Source organism: Gorilla gorilla, chromosome 3 (assembly GCF_029281585.2).
Source record: "Gorilla gorilla gorilla isolate KB3781 chromosome 3, NHGRI_mGorGor1-v2.1_pri, whole genome shotgun sequence".
Taxonomy (NCBI): domain Eukaryota; kingdom Metazoa; phylum Chordata; class Mammalia; order Primates; family Hominidae; genus Gorilla; species Gorilla gorilla.
The window spans coordinates 11426375-11438430 of record NC_073227.2 but is presented as its reverse complement, the minus strand read 5'-3'; the positions used below and the strand labels follow the sequence as shown (position 1 = coordinate 11438430).

Below are 12056 nucleotides of genomic sequence, written 5' to 3'. Positions count from 1 at the left end.
GGGTTTCAGCAAGTTTCCCAGGCTGGTCTTGAACTCCTGGGCTCTAGCAATCCACCCACCTTGGCTTCCCAAAGTATTGGGATTACAGGTGTGCTGGCTCAGAGTTTTAAGTTCCAGAGGTCTCACAATAAATAAATGGCCGGCTCAAAACCTAAATCCAAGACTACTCACTCTCAATGCCAAGCTCATCTACTGTATTGCAGCACAGAAAATCACAATGTAAACACGGGAAGAGCTAGCAGGCATACTGGGGCTCTTCTGTGTAGTTCAGCACCATCTCCCCACCATTTAGCACAGAACAGGCCTCAATAAATATTTGGCAAATGAATGAATGATAAAAGAACACAAAATCATTCTGTATTACTAATTTTAACAAAATTTGTTTTCATCCCAAAAAAAAACGATGTAAAACAACCTCCAGGCCAGGCACAGAGGCTGACGCCTGTAATCCCAGCACTCTGGGAGGCCAAGGCGGACAGATCACCTGAGGTCAGGACTTTGAGACCAGCCTGGCCAACATGGTGAAACCCCGTCTGTACTAAAAATACACACACAAAAAAAATTAGCTGGGTGTGATGGTGCGTGCCTGTAGTCCCAGCTATTCCAGAGGCTGAGGCAGGAGAACTGCTTGAACCCGGAAGGCGAAGGTTGCAGTAAGCCGAGATTGTGCCACTGCACTCCAGCCTGGGGAACAGAGGGAGACTGCCTCAAAAAATAAAATAAAATAACATCCAGAATCTTCAGATGGCCCATGAACAAATATCAATCAGCATACTCTTAAACAAGTTCTTCCAAGAAGAAATTCCACAAAGCAGACTGCAGTTAAGATTTCAGGAGTGAATCTAGGAGAAATAATTTTATATGTATGCTATCTCGCAATTGAGCAAATAACACAACCCAAGAGAGACTCTGCTGTAGTTACTATACTAATTCACATATTCTGAGCCACATGTCCTGAACAATTACATGTGGGAAAAAGCAGAATTTGACTTATCTTCTGGCAATGTCAGCTGCTTTCTCCATTTTTGCTCCCTCATTATACTGTTACTGTCCTTCAATTAATATAATATTTTAATTTTTTAACTATAGTTTTGTTGAAGTGATGAAATCTTTCAAAATCTTTTTATTGAAACAAAATTTTTTTTCTGAATTTCACTCTGTGAGGGTGGTTTGCTAAGTAAGGTTTGAGTTGGATTTTATTTTTCTGGAGCGGGGGGGAAGGTGGGGAAGTTTGGCAGGATTGTAGATAAGGGAGATTAAAATACTGACCACAAAAAACAAACAGGCAGTTTTGACAGAATTTAATAATCAACAACTAAAAGTTCCTAGTTGTGAAGCAGTTGTTTTATCTGAAAGACAAATGATAAAAGAAAGCTTTGAAAATTATAGCAAGGGCTCATAAACTGAGAACACCACAATGGGTAAGTGTACTGAGAAAAACGTATTTATTCTGTACACGCAAAGGCTGAGACATGAGATACTTCATTAACTCTGAAACTTCTGAGGATGGTGCCAGGTTTTCCTTTTTAGAGCTAGGCAGGAAGCATTTAAAAATCACAAAAATAAGCCTAAGAAGACTTGCCAAAGGTATGTTCATTGAAAATTAATTGTGTCAGCTGATGGAGACTTGAAAGTCTTTATGCTATCAATTAATTATGAGTACACAAAATTTTAGATGGTCTAGTCTTCACAAAAACAAGGAAATACTGTCAGGCAGGAAAAAAAAACAAGAGAAAATAGTGTATGTATGGTATCTTTTGTGGGGAGAAGGAAGAGAATAAGAAAAACATTCACATTTCCTTCTATTTGCATAAAGAAATGCAGGAAGAATATACAACTTACAATGGTGATTTACTTGTAAGGAGGAACAGGGAGCTGGGTGGATGGGGACAGAGATGACCAGGAGATCCTTTATTTGTTCATAGATATACACACACACATTTTTAAAGATTAATTTATAAAAGGGAAATTTACAAAATAATAAAATTTGAAAAATAAAACAAGTGAGGCACAATGGGGTCCAGGAGTTCAAATCCAGCCAGGCAACAAAGCAAGACCCCATCTCTTAAAAAACCAAAAACTCAAACCATTAAGAACGTGAATAAAATAATAAGCATCACTGAGAGCAATAAGCCCCCCTTCCCTGCTGACATCAGCGCCCCCCACCTCCTGGAGAGTAGACTCCAGAGGGAGCCAGGGACCCTGACAAGAAAGAGGAAGGAAGTGTAAACACCTAAGAGTGATTATAAGCAGAAGGGCACACAGAGCAGGACTCCAAAAATCTCCTGAACTTGGCATCTCAGATACATTCGAATAAATAAAATAATAAGCATCACTGTGGGTATAAAATGAACAGAGGACACTGTTGGAACATTGTATTTTCAGCAGCATAATGACACAAAACATTTGTTTAAAGTTTTATATTTTACAATATAAATCCTGTTTTTTGTTTTGTTTTGTTTTGTTTTTTGAGGCGGAGTCTCACTCTGTCACCCAGGGTGGAGCAATGGCACGCACGATCTTGGCTCACTGCAACCTCCGCCTCCCGGGTTCAAGCAATTCTCCTGCCTCAGCCTCCCGAATAGCTGGGACTACAGGCACATGCCACCACGCCCAGCTAATTTTTTGTATTTTAGTAGAGATGGGGTTTCACCGTATCGCCCAGGCTGTTCTCGAACTCCTGAACTCAGGCAATCTGCCCACCTCGGCCTCCCAAAGTGCTAGGATTAAAGGTGTGAGCCACCACGCCCGGCCATAAATTCTGTTATTTAAGTGTTTTAGCAGGATAGCCTTATCCTGATCTCACAGGTCATAAAATGTAGGTCCTCGGAGATTGTGTCTTACCCTAAGGTAGAGACAGTAAGTTAACCAAACTCTCTAGTTGACAATGTATAGGGGTTAGATGTGCCCCACATGGTCTCCACTCCAAAATGATTCTGTTCATATCAGAATAGAATCTTTCCTTTCTTATCTTTTCTCTGGGACTCAGTTTTTCCATCTATAAACGGTACAGTAGCCAGGCACAGTGGCTCATGCCTGTACTCACAGCTACTTGGGAGGCTGAGGCAGGAGGATCTCTTCAGCCCAGGAGTTTGAGACCAGCCTGGGCAACACAGTGAGACCCTATCTCTTAGAAAACAAAACAACAAAACAAAACAAAAAAAAACAAGGTGTAGTAATGGCAACCATGAGTGATACAGTAAAATCAAAAATGCTGTCTGGAAAGCATTTAGAGTGTTTGGCAGACAGCAGACACTCACTGTAGGGTGGCTAAGATTACTGGACAAACCTAAGAACCAAGTATCCTGGCTTCCAAGCCTATGAACTTTCCACAGCACCAAATTGCTTCTTGCAATGATTTTTACTGTCAGTGACAACTGAAAATTTCTGATCCCTGTCATAACACTTGGTCTCCAAAATATATTAAATACTGTTTCTCATATATATAATTTGCTTCTAATTATTACTACCACTTTCCTATATTAACATTCAAATAATTTCTGAAGTCTAAAAATTCCAAGTAACGCCTGGTACAGTGGCTCACAACTGTAATCCCAGCACCTTGGGAGGCAGAGGTGGGCAGATCGCCTCAGCCCAGAGTTTGAGACTAGCCTGGGCAATATGGCAGAACCCTAGCTCCACAAAAAAACAAACAAACAAACAAACAAAATTAAAAATTAGCTGGGCGTGGTGGCATGCACCTGTAGTCTCAGCTACTTAGGAGTCTGAGGTGAGAGGATCACTTGAGCCCAGTAGAGGCTGTAGTGGGCCATGACCATCCCACTGCACTCTAGCCTGGGTGACAGAGTGAAGCTCTGTCTCAAAAAAATTCAATAGGCATGACAGTACTGAGGTAGAGGGGAGAAGCCACACTCCAGAAGTCTCTATAGTTGGGTCATGGAGAGAAGTGGCAGATCCCATGCAACTTTTCAAATGCAACTAGAGCAGAGTCAAAGGATGACAATCATTTTCATGGAGTCAGCACTCAGTCACCAAATATCTACCAAGCACTAACTGTGAGGCTGCTATAGACCAGGCACTGCTCAGCAATCCACATTCTCGGGGGACATCAATGAACAAAACAAAGATTTCTTACATTCCTGCAGGGAAGCCAGGCAGTAAACATGATAAATAAGTAAATCACACAGTCTGTTAGAAGGCGACAAGTGCTATGGGTAGGGAACTGGGAGTCCAGCGGGTGGGGAGGTGAGTCACATCATTAAGCAGGAAGAGCAGAGGAAAGCTCCCAGAGAAGGGGACAGCTGAGGAAGGACTCACAGACAAACAGGTGGTGAGAGCACTAGGCCAGGTGGCCATATATCCAGAAAGGCACTCCAGGCAGGGAGAAAGCTAGAGCCAAAACCCCAGGTAAGAACTGGCTTTTGTTTGGGAATGGGAGAGGGGAATAAGGCTGTCTGTTTATCATCTTTCTTTAAGCATTGAGACAGTTCAGTTACATTTTGGTTAATAAGCAAAGATAAAAAGAGGCTAAGAAAAGAGCATCCTGTTTAATTTTAAATAGAAAACTAATGTCAGGGGTAGGATTTGAATCTACAGCTCCTAAAACCCTGGTTTGAACCTCTGAGACCCACTCAGTGAAGCTGGTTTCAATTCCTTCTGACCGCATTCACTTTACCAGCTCTCAGCAGCATCTGGCACAGCTGCTCCCACTTTCAGGAGTCACTGTCCTCTTCCAGTTTTCAGACATCAGTTTCTGGTTTTCCTCCAACCTCTCCAGCTACTGCTGTGAGTCTCCCTTGCTGTTCTACCTCTTCTATTCAACTTCTACCTGCTGGGCTGCCCCAGTACCCTGAGGGGCTTGTCTTCCCTAGCTATACCATTGCCTTAAGCCAGGGGTGTCCAATCTTTTTGCTTCCCTGGGCCACACTGGAAGAAGAATTGTCTCGGGCCACACATAAAATACACTAACACTAATGATAGCTGATGAACTTAAATCTCATAATGTTTTAAGAAAGTTTATGAATTTGTGTTAGGCTGCATTCAAAGCTGTCCTGGGCCACATGTGGGCAACAGGTTGGACAAGTTTGCCTTAAAGGATCACACTGATCCAGGCCCATCCTTGGCTCTAAATACCACCTCCACCAGTGGTTCTCAGCCCTCGTCATACATTAGAGCCACCTAGATAGATTTAAAACAAACCATGGCTAGACCCAAACCCAGACCCACAGAATCTGAATCTCTAGGAATGGAGCTTGGGCATGAGCATTTTTAAAGGTGAGTCAAATGTGCACTCAGAGTTGAGAACCACTGATTTATATACACTAATGGGCCCCAAATTTTTATCTCTAGCCCTGAACTCTTCCCTGAGGCCAAACTTGCATGTCCAAATGCCAACAAAACATCTGTTTGAATATTTAAAGTCTACTCAAACCTAACTTATTCAAAATAAGACTCTTAATCTTTAGTCTTGTCTCTCTGTATCTAAACTCATACTCTTAATAATTCATTCTCCATAAACGTATTAATATATTTAAATGTCGCACCCTACTTAATTTGGGAGTGGTAGCTCATGCCTGTAATCCCAGCACTTTGGGAGGCCAAGGACCACTTGGGGCCAAGAGTTCAATGGCTTCCCACAGTCCCTAGAATAAAATCCGCACTCTTGACCCCAATATGCAGGGGCCTTCCCAGTTTGGCCCCCAGCCCCCACGCTCCCTTGCTCACCATTTCCCAGACACACTAGTCTCCCTTCTGTCCTCAAACACCCCCAGCCCCTTCCTGCCTCAGAGTCTTCGTACTTGCTGTCCTCTCTGTCCAGAACAAAGAATTTATTCCAGCTACTTTGAATGCCTTAGTCCTTATGAGTTAGGCTGCAGGTCAAATTTCAACTCTAAATTTTGAAGTTTGCTTCCCTGCCCACCCTATTTAGAATAGTCCCCACTCCCAGCTCTCTCAAATCACCCTGGACTTTTTGTGTTTTCTTACCCTTCAAAGTACTTATCATCACTATCAGGGCACAGACTCTGGAGCTAGACTGCTTGAGTTCAAACTCCAGCTCAGCCACTTACTGACTCTGTAATTTTGGCAAGATTTCTTAACTTCCCTGGTGGAAGTTTCCACATTTGAAATATGAGTTTAACAACAGGTTAATGCATGTAAAATGCTTAGAATAAGTGCCTGACAAATAGGAAGTACTTAAGTGTTAACTCTTAGTATCACTGTCAGAAATAAACTATCTCCCCTAGTATAATAAAACTCCCAAGAGGACAAGAAACTTGTCTGTCTCATTCACTACTGTATTCACAGAGCTGTCACGTAATAGTCTCTCAATTAATACATATGGAAGAACAAATACATTTCCAGATCTAACATTTTGGACTAACAACGCTAATCTAAGTTTTGTTTCTAGAGGCATATGACTAAGAAAAACCTTTGCTTTGCTTCATTCAATCACAACTGACGTCCGACTGAAGAGACCCTTGAAGTACAGCAACAAACTAAAACACTCCAAATTTCACTCACAAGTTCGCCACTCACAAGGAAATTCCAGACTGCAAATGGACAATCTGCATATCAAATTGGGTTTTGTATCTCTGAATTAAGAAGGTCTTATGTTTCCAAAATTACGTCAATTCCCAAAGTTGATAAAGCAAACGTAGCTAGTATGTCTGCCTCTAGATGACTCGATTTGGAGACTAAAGCTCACACAAACAACTCCCAGAGGTAGGACAATAAGAAAAGAAGAAAAGGAGAAAAGGAGATTTCTAGACCTCAGGGAAGTTATAACTAAGTGAGCATGGTAGCTGCTCACTTTATGAAACCCCATAAAGACTGCAGGAAGACTCAGCTAAGTTAGGAAGCACAGGTTGACCAGACACATCAGTATAGAAAACTCTATGTAAGATTTTATAAGGAAGGAAAAAACCAGCACTCTATAATCTAATTAAACACGTAAGGAGGAATTAACAGTACTAACCTGAGAATGTTTCTCCTGAAAAAAAAAAAAAAAAAGGGAGCAATATCAGGGGAACCATTTAATAATTATAAAACAGTAAGATGGAAAAGTATGTCATTATAAAGTGATCTTATGAATAACGCAGCTGATGAATGAAATGGCGGCAAACAATGTGTCTAAAGTGGTAACTGCTTGAAGGGTAAGCCTGACACTGGAAAGGAAAACTTACAGTAAAGAAAACCTCCAAAATGGGTGAGGATTAAATAAAAAGTTTCACTTCCTTTTGGCTTACATACTCTGAAAAGGAAGCAGAGGCTATCACTAAAATTTCTCTGTTTTGGTAGATGGGAAATGTCTGCTTTGGTTTTGCTTTTTTGAGACAGGGTCTCACTGCTGCCAAGGCTGGAGTGTAGAAATGTCTACTTTATTTGGCATTTCTCTCAGTATGTGAGCATGAATTTTTTTATATGCTTATTTACATTTAAAATTTCCCATGACCTATTATTTCCTTTGTACACATATCTGTTGAGATCTTGATGTATTTATTTCTACACATCTGAAAAAAATAGTACAGGTATTGACCCTTTTATCATATTTGTCATTCTCCACTTACTATCTTCTATAATTTTATTTTTCAATAAGAAAATATTTTAACATTTTGCATATTTAGGTCGACAAACCTTTTCCTTTGTGATTTCTTCTGGTTTTAAAAAGAAAGTTATCATTCCTTCTCAGGCACACATCTAATAAAATGTTCCAAGAAAATGTTAAGGCATTATCTCTGATAAACATTTTATTTTGCTTTTTCTCCACAGTGCCTCTATAATTTTAAACATTTCTTTTTAATCCACCTGGGATTTATTTTGATGAATGATATGTTTTCCAGCTATCACATCATCAACAATCCCTTCTCCCCACAGACACAGAGGCGCAGGGCCCAATGATGCAGGTTTTGACTTTGTACCAGCACCGCCCTAGGATCACTTCATAGGCTTATTGTCTTCTGTACTTCAGTTTCCACATTTGTAATAAAATACTCTCGGTGATATGTTCCCAGGTTGTTGGGGCAATTAGAAATAATAAATGTAAAATGTCTAGCACAATGTCTGGCACATAGACGTCCCATAATAGTAAATATGTTTATTATTCTTTGTTTGTTGAGCCATGGTCTCACTACGTGGCCAAGGCTGGTCTCAAACTCCTGGTTTCAAGTGATCCTCTGACCTCAGCTTCCCAAACTGCTAGGAATACAGGCATGAGCCACTGCCTGGCCTTGGGTGTGGTTTTGAAAATGACTGAGTGAAGCAACTAAAGATAAGCCAACCATCTGTTTAACTGAACAAATGTGAATGAACTTTAATGCACCCTATCCTGTTTATATTTCCAAAATCTGTCTGGTATCACTAGTGCAGAAAAGAATCTGGTTTGGGTGTTTATCAAAATTCCACTAGCCTTGCAATGCTGATTAATAAATGTGCTCAATTTCTATCTATGGTTTATAGTCTAAGGCCAGAGAACCCAGGTTCTGATCCCAGTTCGCTAAACCGCATAACCTTAGGCACATTTCTTCATCTCTCTCTATTTCAGTTTCTTCATCTGTAAAATGAGAATCATTATCTACTTCCTTGGTTTAAGATTAAACGAGTTAACTTATGTCAAGTGTTTAGCACAAGGTACACAGAAAACAGTAAGTGGTAGCTATCACTATTATTATTAACACTAGCAGCAATAGCATCATCTTTAAAGACTGACTGAATCTCTTTAAAAAGGACACCAGAAGAACATTCTGTAATGGACACTAATTAACTGTCTTTCTTGGTATTTGCAGGGGGACACATATCTCCACCACATAGTACAGTTCCCTCTTAGAGGCTGTTATCACTGCTTCGTATGGTCATTTTTTTAATCCAACTGCCAGACTGCAAGCTTACTGAAGGCAAGAGCTATTACAATGCTTTACTTCCAATATTCCTAACACAATGCTCTGAATGCAGCAGATCTTAAATAAATGCTTATTAAATTACTAAAATAAAAAAAAAGCAATGAGACAGAACCTTAGAAGCATGTATTTTCTGCCCCAGAAGCAACTTTAGAAGGCATTTTACAGATGCTAAAATAGAGTTCCAGAACAAAGTAATGATTTTACCAAAGTCTCGTATACTGGCCATACTGGAGTCAGTTCCCCTGTATCATGGAAAACACAACAACACACCTCACTCGCTCCCTGGGCTGTCAAACCGTGCACTTTGGAACCAACCTCACACTGAATACACCTTTTGTACATTTTAAACTAGTGCCCAATCACTATTTCCATTTGGAGACCTCAACTAAGGCAAATACTTGAAAATCCCTACCACTCAGATTTTCTTTTTGAGACAGGGTCTCACTCTGTCACCCAGGCTGGAGTGCAGTGGCACAATCTCAGCTCACTGCAACCTCTGCCTCCTGGGCTCAAGTGATCCTCCCACCTCAGTCTCCTGCGTAGCTGAGACCACAAGTGCACCCCATCATGTCCGGCTAATTTTTGTATTTTATGTAGAGACGGGGTTTCGATTTGCCCACACTGGTCTCAAACTCCTGGGCTCAAGCGATCCTCTAACTTCAGCCTCTTGAGTAGCTGGGACTCTGAGACTGCAGGAGCACCACCACACCTGCTAATTTTTAGAATAAAAAAAATTTAAATTGAATTTTTAGGTCAAAAAATGAGTAACAGCTTAGATACAAAGAGGAATTAGCGAATTAAAACACAGCTTTGAAAAAATTACCCTGGCCGGGTGCGGTGGCTCACGTCTGTAATCTTAGCACTTTGGGAGGCTGAGACAGGCAGATCATGAGGTCAGGAGTTCAAGACCAGCCTGGCTGACATGGTGAAACCCTGTCTCTACTAAAAATACAAAAAATTAGCCGGGCGTGGTGGCATGAGCCTGTAGTCCCAGCTACTCAGGAGGCTGAGGCAGAAGAATTGCTTGAACCCAGGAGGTGGAGGTTGCAGTGAGCTGAGATTCCGCCACTGCATTCCAGCCTGGGCGACAAAGCGAGACTCCATCTCAAAAAAAATAAAAAATAAAAAATAACAGAATAAGAACGTTGGCTGGGTGTGGCGGCTCACACCTGTAATTCCAGCACTTTGGAAGGCCAAGGTGGGCAGATCACCTGACGTCAGGAGTTTGAGACCAGCCTGGCCAACGTGGTGAAACCCCATCTCTATTAAAAATACAAAAATTAGCCAGATATGGTGGTGCACGCCTGTAGTCCCAGCTACTTGGAGGCTGAGACGAGAGAATCACTTGAACCCAGGAGGTGGAGGTTGCAGTGAGCGGAGTTCATGCCACAGCACTCCAGCCTGGGCAACGGAGCAAGACCCCGTCTCAGGAAAAAAAAAAAAAAACTCTAGTAACCATTTACTTGAGTAACATGCAGAAATAATAAATAGGGAAGAGTAAATATTCCAAAAGAAAATGGCTGACAACTTCCCAGAGCTGAAAGACATGAATCTACAAAAACCAAGCAAAATAAATAAAGATAAATCCATACCTTACGCACATTGCAATGAATATGCAGAATAGCCAAGGCCAAAATAAAGAAAAGAAAATTCTAACAGAAGCCAGAAGAAAAAAAGACAGATCACCTACAAGGGAATAACAAACTGACCACTGCCAAACTTGCCAATAGAAACAACAAAAGTAGAGAGCAGTAGGATAACTCCAAAATGCTGAAAAGAAATAACTGTCAATCTGGATTTCTTTTTTTTTTTTTTTTTGAGACGGAGTCTCGCTCTGTCGCCCAGGCTGGAGTGCAGTGGTGCAATCTCGGCTCACCGCAAGCTCCGCCTCCCGGGTTCACGCCATTCTCCTGCCTCAGCCTCCCAAGTAGCTGGGACTACAGGCGCCCGCCACTGCGCCCGGCTAATTGTTTGTATTTTTAGTAGAGATGGGGTTTCACCGTGGTCTCGATCTCCTGACCTCGTGATCCGCCCACCTCGGCCTCCCAAAGTGCTGGGATTACAGGCGTGAGCCACCACGCCCGGCCTGGATTTCTGTATCAAGCAAAATTATCTTTCAAGAACTTAGGTGAAGGTTGGGAGTGGTGGCTCATGCCTGTAATCCTAGCACTTTGGAAGGCTGAGGTGGGAGGATACTTGAGCCCAGGAATTCAAGACCAGCCTGGGCAACATAATAGTGAGACTCGTCTCTATTTTTTTTCTTAAAAAAAAAGAACTTGTGTGAAATAATTTCCAAGTAGCTGGGACTACAGGCATGCACTACCATGCCCAATGGTGGCGCACGCCTGTAATCCTAGCACTCTGGGAGACTGAGGCAGGCAGATCTCGAGTCCCAGAGTTCGAGACTAGCCTACACAACATGGCAAAACCCTGTTTCAACAAAAAAATACAAAAATTAGCTGGGCATGGTGGCATGTGCCTGTAGTCCCAGCTACTTGGGGGCTGAAGTGGGAGGATCACTAGATCCCAGGAGGTCAAGGCTGCAGTGAGCTGTGATCGCGCCACTGCACTCCAGCCTGGGCGACAGAGTGAGAACCTGTCTCAAAAAAAAGAAAAGAAAAAAACTTGTGCACTCCAGTCTGAGTGTCAGAGCAAGACTGTGTCTCTTTAAAAAAAAAAAAAAATCTGGACTAAAACACTGAACAACAGCAGCATGTAACTTGAGAGTTGAATAATTGGAATTAAAGAACTTTCATGCCTTTGCTGTATCTAGGAGGGCGACAGAATATTAGTTTTAGACTCCGTTAAATATGCATAGCAAAATTTCAAGGGTAATCAGTAAAAGAATATTAAGAGTATGTCATTTCCAAACCAAAAGATGGAAGAATATAAAGAAAAACAAACAACTCCCAGTTGTTTAAAAAGGCAAGCATGGGGAGAAAAGACAAACAGAACACAAAACCTAAGATGATAAAGAAAGTACAAATTTATCTGAATCATGATAACATACATGTACTAAATTATGCCAGTTAAAAGACAGAAATTACAGGTAACTTATAAGAGACACTCTTTTAGTAAGCTGAGTAACGGTCCCCAAGTTAACAGGTCTGAATAATGCCTGGAACCTGTAAATATTACTTTATATGGCAAAGACTACAGATATAATTAAGTATTTTGGGATTGTGAGATTATCCTGGA

General features: G+C 41.4%; 1 protein-coding gene across 10 annotated transcripts in view; it reads right to left on the bottom strand.

Annotated features, from left to right (window-relative positions):
* The window catches only part of ADD1 (adducin 1), an 86306-nt gene that overhangs the window by 63052 nt on the left and 11198 nt on the right, over positions 1–12056 (bottom strand). The window lies entirely within an intron of this gene.